This window comes from Lathyrus oleraceus, chromosome 3, assembly GCF_024323335.1.
Source record: "Lathyrus oleraceus cultivar Zhongwan6 chromosome 3, CAAS_Psat_ZW6_1.0, whole genome shotgun sequence".
In the NCBI taxonomy this organism is placed as follows: domain Eukaryota; kingdom Viridiplantae; phylum Streptophyta; class Magnoliopsida; order Fabales; family Fabaceae; genus Lathyrus; species Lathyrus oleraceus.
This window is the reverse complement of record NC_066581.1, coordinates 216084786-216109796: the sequence shown is the minus strand read 5'-3', so window position 1 is coordinate 216109796 and position 25011 is coordinate 216084786. Positions and strand designations below refer to the sequence as shown.

The window sequence follows — 25011 nt, the reverse complement described above, 5'->3', positions numbered from 1 at the left end:
ACTACCAGTTAGTAGGTAGAAAACCACAGAAATAGGACTTACAACTACCGGTTTGTAGGTAGAAGCCCAAAAATTCCGCTGAGGATAAGATGAATGAGTGCCGATTAGTGAGCGACTATTCACTTATGCCCCAGGGAAGCACGGGAGACAGCCAACAGGAAGCCAATTTAGGATCGATCCAAAAAGGCAGACTGAAACAGGACTCATCCTAATGAGGAAAGAACTCAATAGGGAAAACCCATCCCGTGTAGGGAGGGAACAGAAACAACCGTCATCCACGAGGATGTATCTCAGTGGGGAAATGGCAGGAAAGGATAGACACTTTCTGCTTAAGGGGTTGACTCTATATGGAGAGACCAGACACACCCACATATGCTAGGGGAATTGAACCAAGCTTGCAAAATGATGCCAACTTCGGGGAGTAACAATGTTGGGGATACCCACTCAACTAAGGAGTCACTTGTTGGGAAAACACCAACCTCTCAACCATGCTGATGAACCCAATTCTGAAACCGATCCAATGGCGCGATGCTAAACTCTTTCCAACAACCCACTCTCGGCTGGTCACCACGGCCTAGGGCTAATGGATATGTTTGCAATGTTGATGCATGAGTTTTTTTTGTTTTACACAATGCCCCATGATCATGGAAATGCTATGCACTAATGATGCAATATGCTATGCTTATCTAAATGATGAATACATAAACACACGTCTCCTCCAGAGACAACACCGGGGAACTCCAGGAACTGTGCTGAGGATCCTATAACCATGTCAACTTCCACCCGGCTGGGGAAAGACAAACCTTGCTGGGGATGCACTCCATCGAACCCGAACTGCTTGGAGATTACCCTACTAGGGGAGGCAACCCATTCTTATCTCTACTGGGGATGATTTTCTCCGAACCCGATCCGCTTGGGGATCTCACTGAGGGAAAACCATCAACACAAACCCTACTGGGGAAGGCAGTAACCTTCAGGCTCGCTGAGGAGACACTGATCTCAAATCTGTTAGGGAGGATCTACTGGAGAGATCTGTATCAACAAATAGCAAGAGACAACCATCAACAGATACACGGCAACAGCTGCATCATGAGTATCTGAATGCTATGATTATGCATGTATGCATGATACCTAAAAATGTATGATGAATGCTGACAAGCAGACGTGCTCAACACACAGGTCCGGGAATCAACCATCCGGTACCACTCTTCCGGAGGGAAAACCAAAGTCACCAGAGAGCCGAGAAAATCCACTGGAGACTGGGATATCAGGGAGCAACACCATCCTGCAGGGGAGGAAGGCCACCAGAGGCTTCCGGAGGGATCGTCAGTCATAACCGGAGAAAAGAGTTCAACATACTGGCGGACGCGCCACAACAACTCGTGCTGGAAATCAGAGATACTCAGAAGCAACCAGATCTCTGATGAAGATAGATAGGCATTAATAAAGCTCCTCATGCTAACAACTCCGTTGGGGATCTATCTGAGGACATGATGGAGTACTGGATGTCAATCCACCAAATACTGAATCTTCCAAGAAGAGCACCCATGCTGAGGGAGGGAGGAAGACTGCTCTGCTGGAGAGAGGAAAGTTGAAGTCTTTAATAAATGCTCTGCCTAGGACTGCCCCACAAAAAGCGTCCAAACAGCAAACTTGCTAGGGATGCCCCACAAAAAGCGTCCAAACAGCAAACTTGCTAGGGATGCCCCACAATAGGGCTCAAACAGCACTCTACTGGGGATGCCCCACTATAGGTGCTAATAGGGACTTGGAAGAAAAAAAAACTGCATTGCCGGGGACATGAAGATGAACAACTTCAACCAACACTACACTGGGCAATCTCGCTGAGGAGAAACCATGAGAGGTTCTACAGGGAAAAGATACAGTCATGCTCGAGATACGAACAATTATCTTACCTGTTGGTAATCATACCGCCCTTGGGAGAGCATTGTGGGTCTCCTAAGTATCCTTCCATCATTGTGAATATTCACTTAGTTTGAGAACAATTTTGAAAAATTTGTTTATTTTGAAAAACAATGATACTTTATCAATTAAAACATGCAAAACGTTTGTTGAGTTGAAACAAATAAGAGTGCAAATAATTGGATAAAAGCTCAAATTGATGTGATGGAATGGTGGTCTGCAAAGGGCGAGACTCCATAGATCTGTACAAGTTTGAAATTGGTGATATATATTGGAGAGGGCTACATTGAACATAATGACCCTTACTCTACCATTCTGAATTTCGATGTATTCAGAGCTTCAGTCGACGACGCATCGAGGATTCCTGACGGATGACAGATATAGAACACAGTCTTGTCAAGATGCAGTTACTTGCCAAATCCCTAATTTTTGCCTAGATTGCCCCAGTGTGAGATGCTCAATCTAGCGGGATGCGAATTCTTTTTTTTTCAATGTCCCTAACTTTTGCCTGGATCGCCCTTTCGGGTTTTCAATCCACCGAGACGCTCCTTTTTGCCTAAGTTGCCCTTTGGGGTGTTCGACTTAGCGAGCTTTTTGTTCTTTTTTTGTTTTTTTGCGAAGTATTTCTTGACTGCATCGGGAATTCACAGGACGAGTGAACTTCTTCATCCATTGCTGTAAGTCTCAGAGCACCGCCTGAAAAGACTCTCTTGACAACCTATGGGCGTTCATAGCTTAGGGTTCACTTGCCCCTGGAATCGGGTACGAAAGACAAGACTTTCTTGAGCACAGGGTCCCTCGGAACACACGAGGCTTGACCTTCTTATAGCGTGCTTTCGTCACTCTCCGCTGATATAACTGACCATGACACATGGCAGTTAATCTCTTCTTTTCGATCGAATTCAGCATCAGTCAACTTGGGACTTTGAGGGTGCTATTTTTTCTTTTGTTTCTTTCTTTCTTTCTTTTGATTCTGATTTCTTTTGATTTTGCATCCTCTTCTTTCTTTGTATTTTCTTTTTCTTTTTCTTTTATGCCCCAGTTGGCTGTTCTGCTGATTCTCGAGATACAGCTGAGTGATCTTCTTTTCTTGCTCAAGAAGTCGGGAAATCTCGTCAGGAATCCCTTTAACATCATCTTCTTCCGCTTCGAATACAGGGAATTCACAATTGGGAGATGACGTCAGATCATTGTGTTCAATGGGTTTAAGAAACAACCTGCATAATGATTTTGATATGAAAAGCTTTTTGGAAATCAAACAAGACAATCGTTATGCAGATGAAAAGATTGTTTTTATTCCTGTTTTTAGGGTTTTTTGTGATCACCAATTTCATGTAAAAAGTGAAAAAGGAAAACAATTGGAAAAAACAAATGTTTAACATGCATTTATTTGAATGAAAATATCATTGCACAAAATGTTGCCAACAATGTCATCACTTCTCCTTTTGGCATGGGAGAAGGGTTTTTAAACAAAGTGATTATTACTCTGACTTCTGAACAACTGTAGGAACACCCACAGTGACCCATTTGTGATAGATCCCACCAGGGATAACAACTGTCAGTATCCTTTGCATCAGTAACTTCTGCTTTTGAACAAACCTCTTCGTTGAAGACCTCAGAAGAATAACCATCACCAACCCGGGACTTGCCGTCTTCAAGCTTGATTAACACGGGGACCTAAGTCTTCAAAGCTCGGAATCCCTGACCTCACAAGGTCTTGAACCTTCATCTTTAGCTGGAAACAACTATCCACATCATGACCAGGAGCACCCGAATGATACACACAATGTTGTTCAGGCCTATACCACCACCGAGGGTTGACGGGTATGGGCGGCGGGTCTCTGGGAGTAATCAAGTTCCGCTCTATCAAAGAGGGATACAGCTCTGCATATGACATAGGGATCGGATCAAAAATGATTTTCTTCCTCTCATTACTCGTACTGGCTTGATTACCATTGGGAGGCCGGTAAGCCTGCTGCTGAGGACGATGTTGTTGATGTTGATATTGCTGAGTTGGTCTTCTCTGTTGTTGTTGAGTTTGAGTGGCTGGAATAGTCACAGCAGCAACTTGCCGATACTGTCCTTTGTTCACACTCCTCCGACGGTGCACAACGTTTGTTTCACCCTCTCCCCCTTCTGGGTGCCCCAGAGGATGGCTTTTTAGAACTTGAAGGATTTGAAGAGCCAGGATGGCGAACCGGAGCAAGAGTTGCTCTGACATTAACAGTCTCTGTAGCAGGGGGCTGTCCACTGATTATAATACCCCTCAAATCTTCACCCACGGCATAGTTGTTGACGGGAATAGTGACAGCAGTAATTTGATCATTGACAAGGACCCCCTCTGGTGAAGCACGACTGGGCGGCAGAGTCACAACTTCCTGTCTATGGGCTAAGGCACACAGCTCCTCTTGCCCCTGAACAACCCCTTGCATCATGCTCATGAACTGAGCCATGTCCTGTCTTTGGGCTAAGGCACGCAGCTCCTCTTGCCCCTGAACAACTCCTTGCACCATGGTCATGAACTGGGCCATGTTTGCCCTCATCTCAGCCAACTCAGCTTGGACTTGATCCATACTCCTCTGATGATTCAATCTGGTTGCGGTGCGGACGATGATCAACAATCCAGTCTCAGTCAAAACCCAGAGTGAGAAGTCTCTCCCAAGCATGTCTGCAATGCAAGGATGATATGTGCATGATATGCATATGATGTGGATGCTATTTTATCATGAATGATCCTGAAAAGGATATGCACATGCGAGTTAACTTTTTTTCATGCATTATTATTTTTTTGGAAAATAAACATGCTATGATGCAAATGATGGAGCCAAGACTGGCAGGCTGTGCATCTCGGCACACAGGATCCGAAGCTTCGGCTTGAACTCTGATCACAACCATCTGAAACCCAAAGTCAACCTGATCAACTGGCATCTGAACCCATGTCTGGAGAACTGAGTCACCATCTGAGTGAGCACCCACAGATTCAGCCCAGGGATCCGAAATAAACGGAACCCGCTGATAAACCACGGACAGAACTCCGGCGTCCCAGAAATAAATGTCCATAAATTTGGCTGAACCAAAGTCACCATCACAGCACCACTGGCAGAAACCGTATCTGTAAACCCTCCCTTCACTGGCAGGTTCTAAGAATAGAAGTTTGTCAGCTTCAGCCCTTCAGTCGAGAATAATACGTTTACCACTGAAGGTTTAGCATTATTACGGGATAAAAGACCTCTGCTGACTCCCCTCAACAGGATATCCTAAAGCAAGTTCCCAGTCTCGGGGTCCTCGGATTGAGCAGCGAGAATGTGCCCACCAGAGCTAACATAAACGCGTCTCGGAGGAGAGGCCTCGACTGAGTTCTCGGGAAATGGTCACCAGAGTCGACGATTTCTAAAGGAATATCTATCGTTATGGAACACCCATAGGACAGAATATATCCAACAGAAACCTCGTCTGGAATGTGGGTCTCATGAACGACTTAACGTAGCAACATACCACGCAAGCCTCATGACTATCCACTCTAACACCTATGTGTACACTCAAGCCTGGGTAGTGGGCTTATCTCTCATAGAACAGTCCCAACCCAACAAACAAACAACCCACAGATACAGCAAGCATATGTACATGAATGCAATAAGGTAAAGCAGGTAAATGCTGAAAATAAATAACTGTACAAAAGAATAAACACCCAACAAACAAGAAACCTACAAAAGCTAGGAGGGACTCGCTTAGGGAAACCATGTTCCCCAGCAGAGTCGCCAGCTGTCGCAACCCGAAAAATAACAGAAGGTGCGAAAAAACAACCGGCGAAAAAAGAAATGACAGAAGAGTCGCCACCGTGCGTTATTTATCCCAAAGGAGGGAAAGGAAACGCTCGAAGTAAACCTGGAGAAAGGAAAGGAAAAGACAAGGTCTCGCAACCAAATCTTGGGTTCGGGAGTCGATTATGCGAAGGGAAGGTATTAGCACCCCTACGCATCCGTAGTACTCTACGGGATCCACTCTTGTTGTTTCTTGTCTGAAGGGTGTGTGTTTATCTAATGTACTATTTACTAAAAGAAAGGGTTAAAGAAATGACTCGCATAGATGTCGCATCCACTGCATACGTATCTCATCTGAATATGAGAATCAGAGTCTTCGTAGCTCGGGTACCTATGGGTGAAAGAGATGTGTGCTCGCTAAGACATCGCGTCTTATGCCTACATATCTCATCGGAAATGAGAATCAGAGCATAATGTAGTTCGGCTAACTACGAGAATAAGGGTCTCGATTGCAACTAGGGCAAGAGAAAGGGAAGGTCTCGATCGCAACGAGGGCGAGAGAAAAGATCGCAACGAGGGCGAAAGCAAACAAGGATTAGTTGTTAGTTGTTAGTCAAACTCGGCAAGACATCGCATCTTGTGCCTTCGTATCTCATCTGAACATGAGAATCAGAGTTGCCGTAGTTCGGCTACACGCACGCCAAACAAACAACACACAAGCAGGCAAACATGGAGCCTGAATACCAATCACTGGACTTATATCAGCATCCGAACCAAAACACACACACAGAAAGGCAAACATGGAGCCTGAATGCCAATCACTGGACTTACATCAGCATCCGAACCAAACACACACAAAGGGGCAAACGTGGAGCCCGACTGCCAATCACTGGACTTACATCAGCATCCGAACCCAACAAACACAAAGGGGGCAAACGTGGAGCCCGACTGCCAATCACTGGACTTACATCAGCATCCGAACCCAACAAAATCACACTGGAACCCGAATGCCACTTGATGGACTTACATCAGCTTCCAAGCACACAACAACCAAACAAGTTGATAGGGAGTCGGGAACTCGAGCCTATAACTGTCAAGCACACACAAAAAGAAAAAAGAAAGGTGCCCGGAGTGGCCTCGCACGACCACCTGCCTACATACCTCGTCTGGAACAAGGATCAGGGCGATGTAGTTCCCCTTCATAGGGGAAAGGAACACACGCAAAAAAGAAAAGGGTGCCCGGAGAGATCTCGCACGGTCTCCTGCCTAGGTACCTCATCTGGTATGAGGATCAGGGCGACGTAGTTCCCCTTCATAGGGGAAAGGAACACACGCAAAAAAGAAAAGGGTGCCCGGAGAGATCTCGCACGGTCTCCTGCCTACGTACCTCATCTGGTATGAGGATCAGGGCGACGTAGTTCCCCTTCATAGGGGAGAAAACAAACTAATAGGGAGTCTGGAACTTGAACCTAATAGTTATCACACCAACACAAAGAGACGCTGAGACGTCAAAAGAGACAAACAGGTTTAAAAAGAAAAAGGGCGCCCGGAGAGATCTCGCACGATCTCCTGCCTACGTACCTCATCTGGTATGAGAATCAGGGCGACGTAGTTCCCCTTACATAGGGGTTGCCATTCGAACATGGACTTACAAAGGAGGACACCAGTTGTGTCAAAGGAGAGTGGGCAATGTGTTCACGTCCTAGCAGTAGGTGTCGCAGCTCGCTGAATCGAGTCTTAGGCAGTTACCTCTTTGCAATAGAACGGACTACATGCCACAAGATCGGAGACGCTCGGAAAGGTCTAGAAGTGGGGGAAGCTCTGCCCTAGTGTTGTCATGCAATATGTACTTAAGTATTAGGATTTACGAATGGGAATATCTACCTAAGGTTAGCATGCAAAGAATATGGGAATTCTACCTATGTTATCATACAAAGGGTTCTATCTAATGGGTGCTACCTAATCGGAACGAGAATCGACGAATGGAGCAAGGAGAAGTGTTAGGGATAAAGGTAGATGGCGATGCATGAAGCAATCGACTTACAAGGTTGATGGCGATGCATAAAGCAATCGACTTACAAAAGGGTGGAGGAATACGTGCTGGTTCTGTTAGGTTTTGAGAAAAGTGATCACTCGACGTTGGATCGAGGTTTTGGTCTTGCTTTGAAATGGTTATCGGATGTTCGTTTTAATTCTTGTATTAGCAGATGAATAAAGAATGAAAGAATATTATACATTTCATGGGAGAGGGATACATTTGTTATGAATGGGGGTTGTCATGGCAATCAAACAATATAAATATATGCCTCATACATCATACAAGTAGGCAACAGTTAATCAAACAAGTAAAATATAAACAAGTATATAATCAAATCAAATAATCAAAGAAATGAAATGAATAAGCATTAAACAACGCATGAGTGTAAGTGTAAGGGAACCGGCTCATTGTAAGAAAGGCCAAGAGTAAGCTATGTGAGGTTGATGGCGATGCTTAAAAAGCAATCGACTTACAAGGGTGTAAAAAATGGGCTCGATATTAAATCGAGAAAAATATGATTTTTATAGTTTTAAAATGGTTTTGCATGCATGATGAACTTAATAGACAACAAATCTATGATAATGAAACTATGAAAAATAATAAAGCATAAACATGACAAAAAAAAATGTTAAAAGAAATAAAATACTAAAAGGAAATAAAATGCTAAAAGAAAAATACTAAAAAAATGCTACATATGAGTATTGAACCCACCCCACTCAAGACTATGATACCACCCTTCTCCACCAGACCACTTATGATCATCTACTACTGTGATACTAGGTTAAATATATGAACCGGGCTAAAATATAAAAAGATTTAAAATAAAAAAACAAAATAAACATTTTTTATGGTTTTTGTATCTCTGTTAAAAAAAACAAATTAAATTAAATAAAAGAAAAATAAAAAAACAAAGGCCTCACGAAATCCCTCTCTTTCGCGTCCTCTCCTCTCTAAATCACTACCAGCAAGCTCTCTCCCAACCTTCAGTGAAAATCGCTCCCTCACCGCTCTCTCAATCTCCAATCTCTCTCAATCGCTCACCTAATCTCGCGCTCAACTCTCTCTCTCGCGTCCTCAACCTTATTCCAAAATGCATAAAACCCACAGCTTAAAGGAATCTGAAGTTTACCTCCGGTAGCGATTTGGTAGTAACGATGAACGATGAAGCCAAAACTTCACTCTTTCGCCTCTCCGATCCAGGTATGTTTCGATTTGGGATTTAGGATTTTTGTATTTGAAAATCTCTTTGCCGTTTTTCCTCTCCGCCTCCTCAATTTTTTTTTCTCTCTCTGATTTCTCTCCTTCTCCTTTTATGCCCACAGGTTAGGGTTTCAATTGGTACTCAGAAGCTCAAAGAAGCAAAAAATTCAGAAGTGCTTTTTTTGGTGCTCAGAATTGGAGTGCCTATTTTGATGATTGGACTTGAAAAAGGTAATCTGAACCACACTTTTTCTTCTTCATTTTTGTCTTAACTCTGTTTTGGGTAATTTCTGAAATTTGAATTTTACTGTTGGCTAATTAACTTGTGTTTTTTTTTTGTTTTACCGCAGTGAAAAAAATGGAGCATTCTTGGACATAGGAAATTCATCTCTCAGTGATGTTGAGTCTGTGTATGTTCACTGCAGGTTACCATGTTCCCATGAGCATTTTGGTCTATAACCATGGAGTTGGTTTGTTGTATTTTGGTAACAGGTGAATTGGTTCATAGATGCATTGGTTCTATTATACCTTGGTCTTATGGTTTGAAAATATGCAGGGCTTTCAATAAGACCAAGTTACTTGTTCATTTGGCTTGGAGCAGCAGGGCTTAAATGCAAGACATGTTTGATGTAAATGAGGTTTTGTACCAGCTGGATGAATCAAAATCAAAGGCGAGGTAGTCATGATCAAGGTTGACTTATCCATCAGTTCATGCTTTTTGATGATGAAATATTATAATGCATCCTTGCCCTGTGTCTGCTTGAGGTTCAAGGCAATGCTAACTGATTTTACATGTTGTTGCTGCTGATGCAGGTTGAGGATGAGCATGAGGCTCGACACACGCCTGCTGGTACTGATTCTGGTTCAGGGTATTTGCTGCAAGTTATTTCACGTTTTGACTTAGCTCATTTGCTTTAAGCACTTAAAGGTCATAAGCTTTGAACCACACCTCAATTTATTTTCCTGCAGCCAAAGCGTGAGAACACCGATGGTTTGAATGAACTGAACAGGGGACCTAGGGCCAAAGGTGGCAAGAACCAAAAGGATTTTGCACCGACTGTTCTTGCTGTGAAAGGGCAGAATTTGCCTACTGTTGCTGATGAAGAGAAATAGAAGACTTCTAATATTCCAGACCGTGAGCAATACAACAAGGCTGATTTTCTAGAAGAATACACAAAAGGTCCAGCAGAAACCTGGTGGCTGCCCTATATGCCTTTTGTTCTCAGTTAATACAAGTTGGCAGTTTGTTGGGCTTGCAGAGATGATTGGTCCTGTTGATTTTAACAGAAGTTTGGACTACTGGCAGCAAGACAAATGGAATGGTTGTTTTCCTTTGAAGTGGCACATTGTTAAGGATGTTCCCAACAATGTGTTGAGGCACATTATTTTGCTGAACAATGAAAACAAACCTGTTACAAACAGTAGGGATACACAGGAAGTATTGTTGGAGCCTTGTCTGAAATTGATCAAGCTTTTTTTAAGGAATACCCTAGCAAGACGTGCATTCTGGATGATTTTGGTTTCTATGAGGGCCGTCAGAAGACTCTGAGTTGCTTAAGGAGTCTACCACCCTAGCTGTGAAGGACATTGAAAACCACACACTTTCTGAGAATGGAGCTGTCGCTAAAACTGGAGATGCCCCAAAGGGTGCTAAGCCAGTTGTATTGGAGAGTAAAATTGTACCCAATGGGGTTGCTAATGGTTGCTAAGATCTCTCTACTGTTTCCAAAGATGGCGGTGATCGAGTTTAATGGAATATATTCATCCTTTGCAATACTAAACTCAGCAACTTGGTTACGCCTGATTGGATCCGTCTCGCCTTCTCTTGCTGTGTAAAGATGAATGGGTGATTAGTGAGATCTGTACATCAGAAACTTCAAATTCTTGTAGTCCTACAATACAAACTTGCTGCCGTCCATCCTCTCTCATTAAGAGTTTCTTCCTGTCACCAAGAAGATCATACAATTCTCCACCATATATCTCAGAGTAGCTAAGCCAAAATTTAAATTTTTGATTTCGGTAAACTGGTCGATGCAACTGTCTAACAAGGTCGTTCGCAGCTCTGAGTAGTAATGGTTGGTGCACCAGATAAGCCTTTGGAGCTTCCTGTCTTTCCTTTACTTCAAGGCAGAAAGTTGGTTGCTGGAAGTGCGATTGGAGGGTTGAAAGAGACTCAAGAGATGATTGATTTTTCTGCTAAACACAAAATAAAACCTGAAATCGAAGTCATTGATATGGATTATGTTAACACTGCAATTGAGCGGCTCCTGAAAGCAGACGTCAAGTATCGATTTGTGATTGAGATTGGAAACTCTTTGAAACCAACTTCTTAAATTTCGCAGTTTGAATAGTCATTTGTTTTTTACTTCTTGTATGCAATAAGTGTTTTTTATAGTAGACATAGAATGTTTGTTGTTAGCTGCGATGCCGTTTCGGCATGTTGCAACTGGTTTTTTTCAATTGCAGCTTGTTTACATTTGTATGTCACTTTGCGGTTACGTTTTGGTTGTTTAGCTGGCTCGTGTTTGCTACTGTCTAAGTCCCTTGCAATAGACGCCACACATAACATGTCCTATTATTATTTGCTACTACTACCAAGCTGCCATCCCACATCACTGTCAGATAGCGTACAAACGTATCCACCTCTGGCACCTATATTTCAATTCACAGCTGCATGAATTTGCTGTCAAACCTCACACATGAATATTGCCATCTTGATCACCAGACATTAGTTCAGTCTGATTTGGGTGCAACACAACACTGCTAACTGCTGCACGACTTTCATATTCCCTTTGACAACCTGGTGCCCTCAAATCCTAGATCTTAATTGGGCCGTCCTCTAAACTAGAATACATACAGTTCCCATCACATTGAAAACCCAACCGCCATTACATTATTGGCATGTGAATCATAGCTCATTACCGACTGAGGGCTATTTGAGCTAACATCAAACAACCGTATGTGAGGATTACCAGCTGCAGCTAAGAAGTGTTTATCCGGGGTTATCTCTAACCGGTTTACTCGTGTATCAGGATATAGAATGGTGCGATAACATCGACCACTCTTGGCTTCCCAAAATCGAATGGTGTGGTCATAGCTGGCAGCGGTGAGTATCACTGATGGTTGACTCATACTATAATACAAATCTTCTTCTTTTTCTTCTACTGTCAATATACATTCATCTATCAACAGAAAAGATTTAGGACCAAAATCGGGGTATGACAGGTATGTAATATGAAATGATGTGATGAGTGCACTATGCATCTGAACATTCTTCCAGGGGATTCCACTGGGGAATAAATCTCAGTCTTCTGATCGGAGATATTTGTGTTGATGACCCTTTCTTAGCTGGGGGTATTTGATTTCTGTCTGACGGTAGAAACATTCGACAGAGCCTGGCTGGGGATAGAAGAGATGACCAATTCGTATAGTGATGCCGATTTCTTCTAGGGAATACCTGGCTTAGCCGAGGAATAGAATTCGCAACGGACTCATTGGAAAGCGTGGTTAGACATTCTCTTTGGTCCTGAAGTCTCGTAGTAATGGCTATTTCTATTTGAGGCATATATTTTTTTTGTAAACATTGATCATATTCAAATGCATAAATCAATTCAAATTAAATCAATGGACGTTTATGCAAACAAAACAGAAAAAGTGAAAACAAAAGCATCTTTTTTGTATTGATTTCGAAAGAGGGCCTACAAACAGGCAATTCGTGTACAAGAAGACAAAAATCCTAGTAAGAGGAAATTGTCAGGCAGACAAAGAGAAAGCTATGCAGAAAAAGTCTTATCGATTCTAATTCCACCCCCGTCATTATGTCTTCAAGCATCTCGTCTCCTGCTGTCGGATAGAAGGGATTGGCTTGTTCAGTCCCTTGAACTTGGTTGAAGCTGACAGAGAACGGGACATAGTCATACGCTTTTATCCTTAATTTTTGCCTGGACCGCCTTTTCAGGTTTTCAGTCCACCAGGATACCAAGCCGCCTTTTCAGGTTTTCGACTTGCCGGGTGTACGTCTTTATATATTTATCCCTAATTTTTGCCCGAACCCTTTTGGTTCACCGGGATGCCCTTACTTTTGCCTAGGCACGTCGACCTAGCGGGTCTCTTTTATGCGTAGTATTTTTTGACTATGTCTGCGTTCACGGGATGCGGGAAATCTTCGCCATCCATTGTAGCAAGTATCATGGCTCCACTGGAGAATACCTTCTTAACCACAAATGGCCCTTCGTATGTGGGAGTCCACTTGCCCCTGGGATCACCTTGTGGTAGAATGATACGCTTGATCACCAAATCGCCAATTCGATACACCTGTTTCTTGACTCTTTTGTTAAATGCCTGGGTCATGCGCTTCTGATATATCTGCCCATGACAAACAGCCGCAAGTCTCTTCTCGTCAATCAAATTTATCTGATCGAGTCGAGTCTGAATCCATTCATCTTCATCTAAGCCCGCCTCTTTCATGATTCTTAGAGAGGCAATCTGGACTTCCACTGGTAAAACGGCTTCCATTCCGTAGACTAAAGAGAAAGGAGTTGCCCCTGTCGAAGTGCGTACTGAAGTGCGATAACCATGAAGAGCAAAAGGTAACATCTCATGCCAGTCTTTGTACGTCACCTTCATCTTTTGTATGATCTTCTTGATATTCTTATTAGCAGCCTCCACGGCGCCGTTCATCTTTGGCCGGTACGGAGAAGAGTTATGGTGTTTTATTTTGAACTGCGTGCAGAGTTCAGTAATCATCTTGTTGTTCAAATTGGTACCATTGTCAGTGATAATTCTTTCAGGGATGCCATACCGACAAATAAGACTATTCTTGATGAACCGTGCCACCACATTCTTGGTAACAGAAGCAAATGAGGCTGCCTCTACCCACTTTGTAAAGTAATCAATCGCAACAAGAATGAAGCGATGTCCGTTAGAAGCAGTAGGTTTAATCTCCCCAATCATATCAATGCCCCACATTGCAAAGGGCCACGGGGCTGTCAAGACGTTTAATGGAGCAGGAGGCACATGCACTTTGTCCGCATAGATCTGACACTTGTGGCAGGTTCTGGAGTGATGGTGGCAATCAGCTTCCATGGTAGACCAATAATACCCTGATCTCAGAATCTTCTTGGCCATCGTATGTCCACTAGAATGAGTCCCAAAAATACCGTCGTGCATATCTCCCATAATCTTTTATGCTTCCTTTTTATCCACACAGCGAAGCAAAGTCGAATCGAGGTTACGTTTGTATAATACTCCATTACTCAAAAAGAATTTAGCAGAGAACTTCCTCAAGAATTTTCTATCATTGATAGATGCCCCCTCAGGGTACTCCTGAGTTTCTAAATATCTTTTTACTTCGTGGAACCAAGGTTTCTCTTCCGCTTCATCAGTATTAAGCTCATAACAATGTGCTGGTTCATCCAATCGCTCAATGGTGATCATGGGAGCTTCATTGTCCCATCTGACTCTGAACATAGATGACATGGTAGCCAATGCGTCTGCCAACTGATTCTCTTCTCGTGAGATATGTTCGAATGTAATCTCTTCAAAGTATGGGATTAATGTCATCACCCGTTCTCGGTAAGGGATGAGATTCGGATGCTTAGTGTCCCATTCTCCTTTGATCTGACTGATTACTAATGCTGAGTCTCCGTACACACTCAAAAACTTGACCCGCCGGTCTATAGCAGCCTTGAGTCCCAAAATACATGCTTCATACTCAGCCATATTATTGGTACAATGAAAACATAGTCTAGCAGTGAAAGGCGTATGGTAACCCTCGGGAGAAATGATTACCACACCAACACCATTGCCCAATGCATTAGAAGACCCATCGAAAACCATAGTCCATCGGGATCCTAGTTCGGGTCCTTCATCTGGTCCGGGTTCTTCATAATCAGTAACAAGCATGACATCCTCATCTGGGAACTCAAAATTCATAGATTGGTAATCATCCACTGCTTGATGAGCCAAATGATCGGCTAGCACGCTTCCTTTGATTGCTTTCTGAGTAGTATACTGGATGTCATACTCTGTTAAGATCATCTGCCATCTTGCTATTCTTCCGGAGAGAGCGGGTTTCTCAAATATGTATTTGATAGGATCCATCTTAGAAATCAATAAAGTGGTGTGATTCAACATATACTGTCTCAGTCGGCGAGCAGCCCAGGCCAAAGCACAACAAGTTTTCTCGAGCAGTGAGTATCTTGTTTCACAGTCGGTAAACTTTTTGCTAAGGTAGTATATGGCATGCTCTTTTCGACCAGACTCGTCATGTTGTCCCAACACGCACCCCATTGAATTTTCTAACACGGTTAAATACATGATTAGAGGTTTTCCTTCAACTGGTGGCATCAGAATTGGAGGTTCTTGAAGATACTTCTTGATTTTGTCAAAAGCTTCTTGACATTCCTCATTCCATATCATCTCTTGATTTTTCCTCAGTAGCTTGAAGAGGGGTTTGCAGGTGGAGGTCAAATGGGAGATAAATCGGGCAATGTAATTCAAGCGTCCCAAGAAACCTCTGACTTCTTTATCCGTACTGGGAACTGGCATTTCTTGAATAGCTCTCACCTTGGCCGGGTCAACCTCAATCCCTTTACCACTGACAATAAAGCCCAGGAGTTTGCCGGACTTTACCCCAAAGGTGCATTTGTTCGGGTTCAACCTCAACTTGTATTTCTTCAACCTCTCGAACAGTTTGTATAAATGATCGAGATGTTCCTCCTCAGTATGAGATCTGGCTATCATGTCATCCACATATACTTCTATTTCATGATGGATCATATCATGAAACAAAACCACCATAGCACGCTGGTATGTTGCTCCTGCATTCTTCAAACCGAATGGCATTACTTTATAGCAGAAAGTGCCCCATTGCGTCACAAACGTAGTTTTCTCCATGTCCTCAGACGCCATCTTAATCTGATTATAACCCGAGAATCCATCCATGAAGGAGAATACTTTGTGCTGAGCGGTGTTATCTACCAGAACATCGATGTGCGGGAGTGGAAAGTCATCTTTGGGACTCGCTTTATTCAAATCTCTATAATCTACGCACATTCGCACCTTACCATCCTTCTTCGGCACTGGCACCACATTAGCAACCCATTGAGGATAAGAGGTAACGGCTAGAAAACCGGCATTGAATTGTTTCATAAACTCGGCTTTGATTTTGTCGGACATTTCAGGACGCATGCGACGAACCTTCTGCTTAACAGGACGACAATCTTCCTTCATCGGCAGCCGATGCACTACTATATCAGTATCCAGTCCGGGCATGTCTTCATAAGACCAAGCAAAGATCTCTACATAGTCATGTAACATCCGAACCAACCTTTCTTTGACACTATTTTCCAAGCCTGCTCCTATTTTGACTTCTTTTCTGTCTACTTCAGTACCCAGATTCACCGTTTCGATTGACTCTTCATGCGGCTGTATAGTCCTTTCTTCTTGCAGTAACAGTCTGGCAAGCTCTCCAGGTACTTCACAATTTTCTTCACTTCCATCTTCGGCTTGGTAGATCGGATTCTCAAAGTCATAATGAACAGTAGCGGAGTTATTATCAATAGGATCCAGAGTGGATGCGGATCTGCAATTTGTTACGTGAGTGTGTGTAAGAAAGCATAGCTTGTTTGAAAGATGACAGGAAAGATAAAGAGCGCAATATTTGAATGCAAAAAGGTCCATTGATTTATTGAATATGAATATGCTTATGAAATGACAAAACCCTTAACAAATTAGCTATTGTGCCCCGGGCATAGACACAACGCTTGGAGAAGTTCAATTGTAAAAAACAAAAATTTGCAACACTAAAATAGACAATAACAATTACTCCTGACTAAAGGAAATCGGGATAGTGTCTTCAGCCTTCCAATTATTGAGTCCGTCACCAATTGTTGGGAAAATCCAGCTATCCAGGTCGCAATCGCTGTCAGCATCTTCTACAGCATTAATTTGACTCCTGTCAGAGCTGAACCCCAGGCCAAATTTGTCAGACTTGTACGGTACGTCGATCAATTGACCCCAGCCAGTACGACCACCATCTTCAACCACGACTTGAGCGTCCTTCAGAGAAATCATAGCAGGAGGAGCACAAATAACCTTGGGTACACAGGAAGTTGGCTTAAGGACAGGATTGGTCGGAGGGACTACTTCAAATGACTGACAAGGAGTCTCAATGAATTCACCATCCATCTCGACGTATCTGAAGGTGTGCACACTACTGACAATGTACTCTTCTTCTCCACACACGGTGACAATTTTGCCCTTTGTGGGATACCTCAACTTTTGATGGAGAGACGAGGCTACAGCGCCTGCCCCATGAATCCAAGGGCGTCCCAGTAAGCAGGAATAGGCAGGACGAATGTTCATTACATGGAAGGTAGTGTTGAAAACCTGAGGTCCTATCTTGATAGGGAGAACGACTTCACCATGGACAACACTCTTCGCGCCATCGTAAGCACGTACCACAATGTCACTAGGTTTCAGTTCAATGTTTTTACAATCCAGCTTATCCAGCACAGCTGTCGGTAGCACATTCAAGGAAGAGCCATTATCGATCAACACATGAGACAAAGTGATTCCCCTACACTCAATGGAGATATGCAGGGCTTTATTGTGATTCTTTCCTGCTGGTGTCAGATCAGCGTCGGAAAAGCCTAGGCCATTGTCAACAGTCAGATTAGCAACATAGTTTTCGAACTGATCGACGGATGTTTCCTGAGGTACATGAGCAGTCTTCAAGAACTTCATCAAGGCATTAGCATGAGATTCCGAAGATAACAACAAGGATAACATCGAGATTTTGGAAGGAGTATGCCCTAACTGTTCTACCACATCGAAATCACTCTTGCGGATGATTTTCAGCACTTCTTCCATTTCTTGTTTGGCAACATCTTCAGTAGTGACTTCGACCGGTATCTCTGACTGAGAAGGGTTGACTGGTTCCTTTCCTCGAGTTTCGGGAACTGGAGGTGAGATCTCTGGAGAGAAGATCCTTCCGCTTCGAGTAACTTTACTAGTCCCAACAATGTCATTAGGATTAGCAGAATTACCAACTTGCTTCACGCCATGGATGTAAACATCGCCTCCATAATTCCACGGAATGGCTTTGCTTGAAGAATACGGTACTGGGCCCGGTGCAGTAATGATTAGGGGAGCTACCTTGGGCTCAGCAGTAATCTTCACGGGTACTCTGGGAGCAGTAATCTTCACCGGAACTTTGGACCTTGCGATCACAGATATTTCTTCAACAGGGTCTTCCACCTTAGGAATCTTTTCGAAGAGAATGGTATGATCGTCCATCAGCCGTTGGATACCATCTCTCAACTTCAAGCAATCATTGGGTCGGGATATACAGAGATTGCAATTTTCTGCACATCCTGGAAATAAACCAGCTTGCAACAACTTCTTCTTGATGGCCAAGAGAGGAGATGTTAAGTCCGCTACAGCAGTGATGAGAGAATCGTCATCGAGAGCATTAACAGCCTTGTCATGGTTAGGCATAGGTGCAGTGATGACATTAGGAGTCTCCGGAGGCTCGAATTCAATTTCCCCAGCGTCGATCATATCCTGAATTTTGTTCTTCAACAACCAACAATCGTTTGTATCATGCCCGGGGCTATCGGAGTGATATGCACACCTGGCATTGGGATTATAACGAGGCGAAGTAGTGTTGACATTTGCAGGAGGACCTCTGAGAGTGATTAAGTTTGCCTTTAGCATACTTTGCAGTGCTTGTGCTAAGGTCATATTGATCTTGGTAAACTGCCTTCTTGGTCTGTCTTGTCTGTGCTGGAAGTTTTGAGCTGGCGGGGCTGCAATTGTAACTGCTCCAACGGCATGGTCACTATTTTTCTTATTACGACTCTTTTGGCCGTACACAGCATTTGATTCATTCTTCCCCTGATAGGACCTTTTGCTACTTGCAGAGGTAGCTGCTTGTATCTTTCCACTTCGAATGCCGTTCTCCACCCGTTCACCTGTCAATATAAGTTCAGTGAAACCTGATGAAGAACTTCCCAGCAGATGGCTGTAGAATGGGCCAGTCAGTGTACCCATGAACAGGTCTACTAATTCTCGGTCAGTCATAGGGGGTTTGACCCTGCCGGCCAAATCTCTCCATTTCTGAGCGTACTCTTTGAAGCTTTCTTTGGATCCCATAGTCATACTCTGCAACTGTAGCCGAGTAGGTGCCAGTTCAGAGTTATACTGGTACTGTTTATAGAAAGCTGTTGCTAAATCAGTCCAGGTGCGAATGTCAGAGCTCTCGAGCTGATAATACCATTCCAACTGTGTGCCAGACAGACTTTCTTGGAAGAAATGGATCCATAGCTTCCTATCAGTGGTATGCGACTGGATTTTTCTCACATAAGCTCTCAGATGCATCTGAGGACAGGACGCACCATCATACTTAGTGAAGGTGGGGATCTTGAATTTGCGAGGAATGGTCACATCGGAGACCAGACCCAAACTTTCGAAATCCAGACCGGGCACCTTCTGACCCTCCATAGCTAGCATACGTTCTTCCAGCAACTTGTACTTATCATCTCTTGGAGAGTACTGTTCATTTTCATAATCTTCATCGTCGTTCTCAGGGTTGGAGAAATCAGCATTCTCTTCCTCTGAATCATCCTCCGCCCCCTCTTCTGGACCATTCGGGATTCCAAACCTGACTCCTGCAGTCTGTCCTTTACGCCTTCTTCCCGGGTTAATGAAACTCACAACTTTCTTGTCTTTCTTCTTGTCGACCAAAAGAGCCTTCAGTTCCTCCTGCCCCTTGGATAAGCTTAACATCATCTCCTTGAATTGAGCATTCTGAGTCTGGAGATCTTTGACAGTTTGTTCGAGATCCACTTTTCTGTTTGAGAGGAAGACCGTGAGAATATGGTCTTTTGGAATACCTGTTATGCAATGTTATGTTATGCTATGCAATGCATGAAATGCTTTCAAGGACTTTTGGAATTTAACTTTGCGTAGACTACCAGAAGGAGAGACCCTTTTATTTATAATAAATTTTTTTCAAGGTTCATTACAATAAGGAAAAAAATACAATAAAAGCTCAAGCCTCCCAGGGACGGCTTCTTTTTGGGCGAAGATATGCATTGAGTCTTCGTTCCTCATTAAGCTGGCTGGTGAGCTCTAGTACTCTTTTCCTTTCTGCATTGAACTGCGTTTCGTAAGTATCCCTCTCCTCTCTCAACTGGATCCAGGATCTCTTTAGTTCCTCAACATCGGTAGGCATGTCTGGATAAGAAATGATCTGAGAAGTACCTCCTTCGACCCCTGATTCAACAATTAATGGTCCGACTGCAAGATATGGCATGACAAGTTCACGAGCTCTGGCGCGCACCCATCTGAGATAAGGCTCCATAGGAATAGAATTTTTCTGTCCTAAAGTGCTTCTTTTCACCATGCCCCAAACTCGTACAAACCTTTGACGGAGACCTTGAGAGTCATTGTCATAGTCAAACACTGTACCTTGAATAATCATTTCATGTGGACCATCTCTTCGAGCGTGCCCAAACTGACGTAGGGCTAAGGCAGGATTATAAGTAATACCTCCTCTTATCCCCATGAGTGGTACATTAGGGAATTCTCCACAACGGTCGATGAGGATAACATTTTCTCTGAGATTAGAACACCAACGGATGTCTGAATGTGAGAGTGCCATTATCCTTTGAGACCATTTCAGATTTTGATCATTCTTCAAGACTGATTGAGGGAGGTGCGAAATAAACCACCTAGACAACAAAGGTACGCAGCACATGAGAGTCCCTTGCCTTTTCATAGTACGAGTGTGAAGGGAATGCAAAATATCTCCGAGCAAGGTAGGCACAGGGTTATGAGTGAGGAATATCTTAATAGCATTTACGTCTATGAATTGGTCTGGATTAGGGAATAACACCAAACCATAGATTAGCAATGCTAGAACATCTTCAAAAGCATGGACCTTCATAACTTTTAGGAATTCTCGGGCTTTACTTATCAGAAATTTGGCAAGTAAACCCTTGACTCCACTTCTTGTTACCCAATTAGTTTCAATGTCAGGCTTTGTCATGTGTAAAGCTGCGGCAACTTCTTCAGACTTCGGAATCTTTTCCAGACCACTGAAAGGTGTTTGGTCAAGAATAGGTATCCCCAGCAACTTGGAGAATTCTTCTAATGTGGGTACCAACTGATAATCTGGGAAGGTAAAGCAATGATGTTTAGGATCAAAGAACTGGAATAGGACTCTCATCATATCTTCTTTGAAACCCGTGGTAACCAAATTGAGGAGATGACCATGTTTCTTGTTGAACTGAGCATGATCGGGAAGTTCTGACACTAAATCCTTGAGTTGAGGAGGGATTGCTACAAGATTAATCTGGATAGTCTTCCTGGAAGCCATAACCTGTTTAACAGAGCAAAGCTAAATTCCTAAGTCCTTGAAATGGTTAGTACAATGATGTTATGATGTTATAATGTTATGCATAAACAAGTCACACAATCATTCCTAGGTTTTAAGGCTTGCATGAGTTCCATAGGTAAGTACCCTCCCCACTGAAGTTTGGTTGGTTCAACCTGTCCTAGAATAGTAACCGGGCTCTAGAAGGATCTCAAATCATCGATCTTCCCTTAAGTCCACTTCAGTGCAACACCAAGTGGTTGACCAAAGCTTCCCTAAAGTCCAATCTCAAAGAGTGTAGTATCGAGTATCAACCAACCCCAGTCGGAACCGAAGTCAGTTATCTCACTACTTTCTAATGGCTAGGATGAGTCAATTAGGGTTCTAAAGGCCTGGTTAATGCTTTGATGACACCACGCGAATGCCAAAATTTTCCTCAAGTAAACATGAGGAACATCAGGACATCCAAAGTGTCACATTAACCGTAGCCATCATTTTAACCATTCCAGTATACGCCGGATAGTCGCGATGATCTATTGCTACTTACCTAAGGTACACTAGATCCGGGTGTAGGATCTTTCACTCAAGAATACCCAAGCAATCCCTTAAAAGTAAATCAGACAATTTTAAATAAGTGATCTTGTTTTTTAAGGTAACCTCCCTTTTTAAAGTGTCCCCAGCAGAGTCGCCAGTTCTGTCATACGGTGAACTGACTTGGGGTATTTTGCTTTTTATCGCAATGTCGCGGATAGCAAGAGTCGCCACCGACTTTTCTTTTATCCAATAAGGAAAGGTGGAAAAGAACAGGAAAGACCTCAATAGATTTTGGGTTCGGGAGGTACATTATACAAAGGGAAGGTATTAGCACCCTTTGTATCCATGGTTATCCATGGGCTCTTAATTGCTGGATCACTTATATTTTTGTCTGAAAAGTGTTGGTGAATTGTTTAAAAATGTTTCGAAAAGAGAGTTTAACTTTGTAATGATTCTCGTATGAATATATACAAAGTATTTATCTCGTTTGATTTTGAAAGACAGTTTAGAAAAATATAACTTGGTAATGATTCTAGTATGAATGTATACCAAGTGGTGATTTTCTAGGACTTGCAAAGTGTGAGGGGTGGAAAATGTTTTAGGTTATGATCCAGTAATTGAGAGTTATACCTTCCTAAGGTCGTTATGGGCATTTCCTATCCTTATGAGGGTAAAACTGTCCTTACTATTGAGAAGTAAGTAGTTTTATCCTTTGGATGTAAAAGGGTCATTGTAGGGTCATCGATAGGTCATTGAAGGCAACAGTTGTAAGGATACCTTAGCATTCGAAGGGACGATCATCATTTAACCGTAGGCTACACCGAAGGGTCATCGAGGGACAAAATCGTATTTTCGAAGGCAACATTCGAGGGGCTATGATGATTTAACCGAAGGGTCTTTGCTAAGTGTATCCCCACATTCGCGGGACATGACTGTAATACCGTAATCGTAGGGTAACAAAGAGAGGTCCGAGATCACTTATTTAAAGGCAAAGTTTTACATTCAATTAGGTAGCCGTCATCAAGTAGGTAATTAGGTCCGTATTAAAGTTACCATATTAAAATCAATTAAGCCATTAGGGTGGATCTTCGCCATAAAATACATTAAAATCAATTGAATAATTCAAAATAAATCTCCATAAGGGTATCCCACACATAAGGTGGAACACCTGGCTGGCCGTTTCTTCGAGAATAAGTAAGCCCTTACATAATTTAACACACGGATTAGAGCATTGAGGTAAAGCATAATTGAGAGTTGCACCATAAAATAAACATAACAGTCATGAACTCAGGCCAAATGATGCAGAACTATAATAAATCATGATTTGATAAACATAAGACAGAACAGCGAAGAGACAAAGCAGCCACTGTCCCGTTCGCCTCTGCTTCGCCTAGCGAAGGCCTAGCGAGTACTCGCTACTGTCTCGCTTAGCGATGTGCTAGCGAGCGACTTCTGGTTTTGAATTTGATGGCAGCATGATCTCTGGAAACCTGAACTTTTATGGCATTGGATTACAGGCATAGCATAGACAAGTATTCAGGATATTCAGGCATATTTAAATGAAATCAAATTACATATCCGAAAACTTAATCATGATGCCTTGCATGTGTAAAGATTATCGATTAAAAGCATGAAGCATTGGTGATACGCAAACCTGTTTGTAACTGAACATGGTATCGGATGGAGTCGGGCGGCGGTAACTTTGGTGCGGAGGAGCGGCCTTCAGGGTTTCTCTGCTCGGAACTCTCTAAGTCGATCTTCAGGGTTTCTCTGCCAGGGTTTCCGCCCCTCTTCTTCTGTGTGTTTCGTGGCTGAAGGCTTGACTATTTATAGTACTCTTGTTGTGACCTAATGGGCTTAGAATGAGGTCCAAAACTTCTGATATTCGCAAGCTTCGCTAGGCGAAGGAATTGCTCGCCTAGCGAGCAAGCTAGTTTGGACTTTTACTGGATCTGATGCTTCGCTGGGCGAGTGTCATGATGAAGTGTTCGCTAGGCGAAGGAATTGCTCGCCTAGCGAGCAAGCTATTTTGGGCCATTTTTGGATTGGGCCTGTTGTGAGCTGGGCTTTTGTTCATTTGATGTCAGTGCCTTGCAGAATAAGTCGGAGTGTCCTGAAAAATGTCTTGTAATGCCAGCGGGCAAATTTTGGGGTATGACACTCGCCCATGCAGGGATACTACCCTCTCTCCCAAGGAACTCAACTAGCATCTCTCCCGAGGGACTTCAATAGCATTCCATATTAAGAGTTCAACTTATGATTATATAATTTACGATTCTCCTAGAGTGTCCGATATGAAGAGTAGACTAAATTACTTCGCCCTTTCCAAGCGCTCATGTTTGAGGGATTGTGTATCGATATATTTTAGTGAATGGTGCGAGAGGTGACGTGGGGGTTCTCAATCGCCCCTTTATCAGACAATCGTCCATTTATTAAATGTGTCGCCCTTGTACTGGATGTCTCGCATTTCTCAAGGATGAGTCGCCCGACGTGGGAATTAGGGAGTGACATATCTTTATCCCATAATAACATGGAAGAAGTCATAAGGAAAATGGGTGGTGCTCTTATGAATATAAGGAGATAAACTTACCATTTGCTGAGTGGTTGTTATTTCCGATGAGGTCTAGGCCTAGAGTGACTATAAATACCATAATATTGTGATATATATATAGAGAGAGAGACTTAACTACAACACATAAATACACACATACATGAATTTTTCACCTCACGTGAACTAACTCTTAATCTCATAATAATCTTAAAACTATAACAACGCTTAATCAATAGAAATTGCCACAAATTTATACTTTTAGCGAGTATGTGTGTATTAATCTTAAACATCAACTGTCAAAGAAAATTAAAACAAAAAAGTTTTTAATATATTATTCAATATTTTATGTCAAATACTATATTTTGTGTACTTTATAAGTTAAAATAAAAAGGAAAAAAAATCTATTATTACGAAAGAAATAAATTGAATAGAGGAAGTAGTTCAATTTAAATAAATTAGTTGAGTTAAATTAATTTAAAATATTAGAAATAAAATTTATTTATATTTATATATTAATATTAATATAAAAAATAGTTGATATTTATAAATCAACCAATTTAAAAAAGAAAATTATTTTTTGACAATTTAAAATGCCGCTAAGAAAAGAAGTATAGAAAGAAAA

At 42.6% G+C, this 25011-nt stretch overlaps 1 pseudogene; it reads right to left on the bottom strand.

Annotated features, from left to right (window-relative positions):
* Window positions 1–11457: 11457 nt before the first annotated feature.
* LOC127129090 (target of rapamycin complex subunit LST8-1-like) lies at window positions 11458–12054 on the bottom strand (annotated as a pseudogene).
* Between the last annotated feature and the right edge of the window lie 12957 nt (window positions 12055–25011).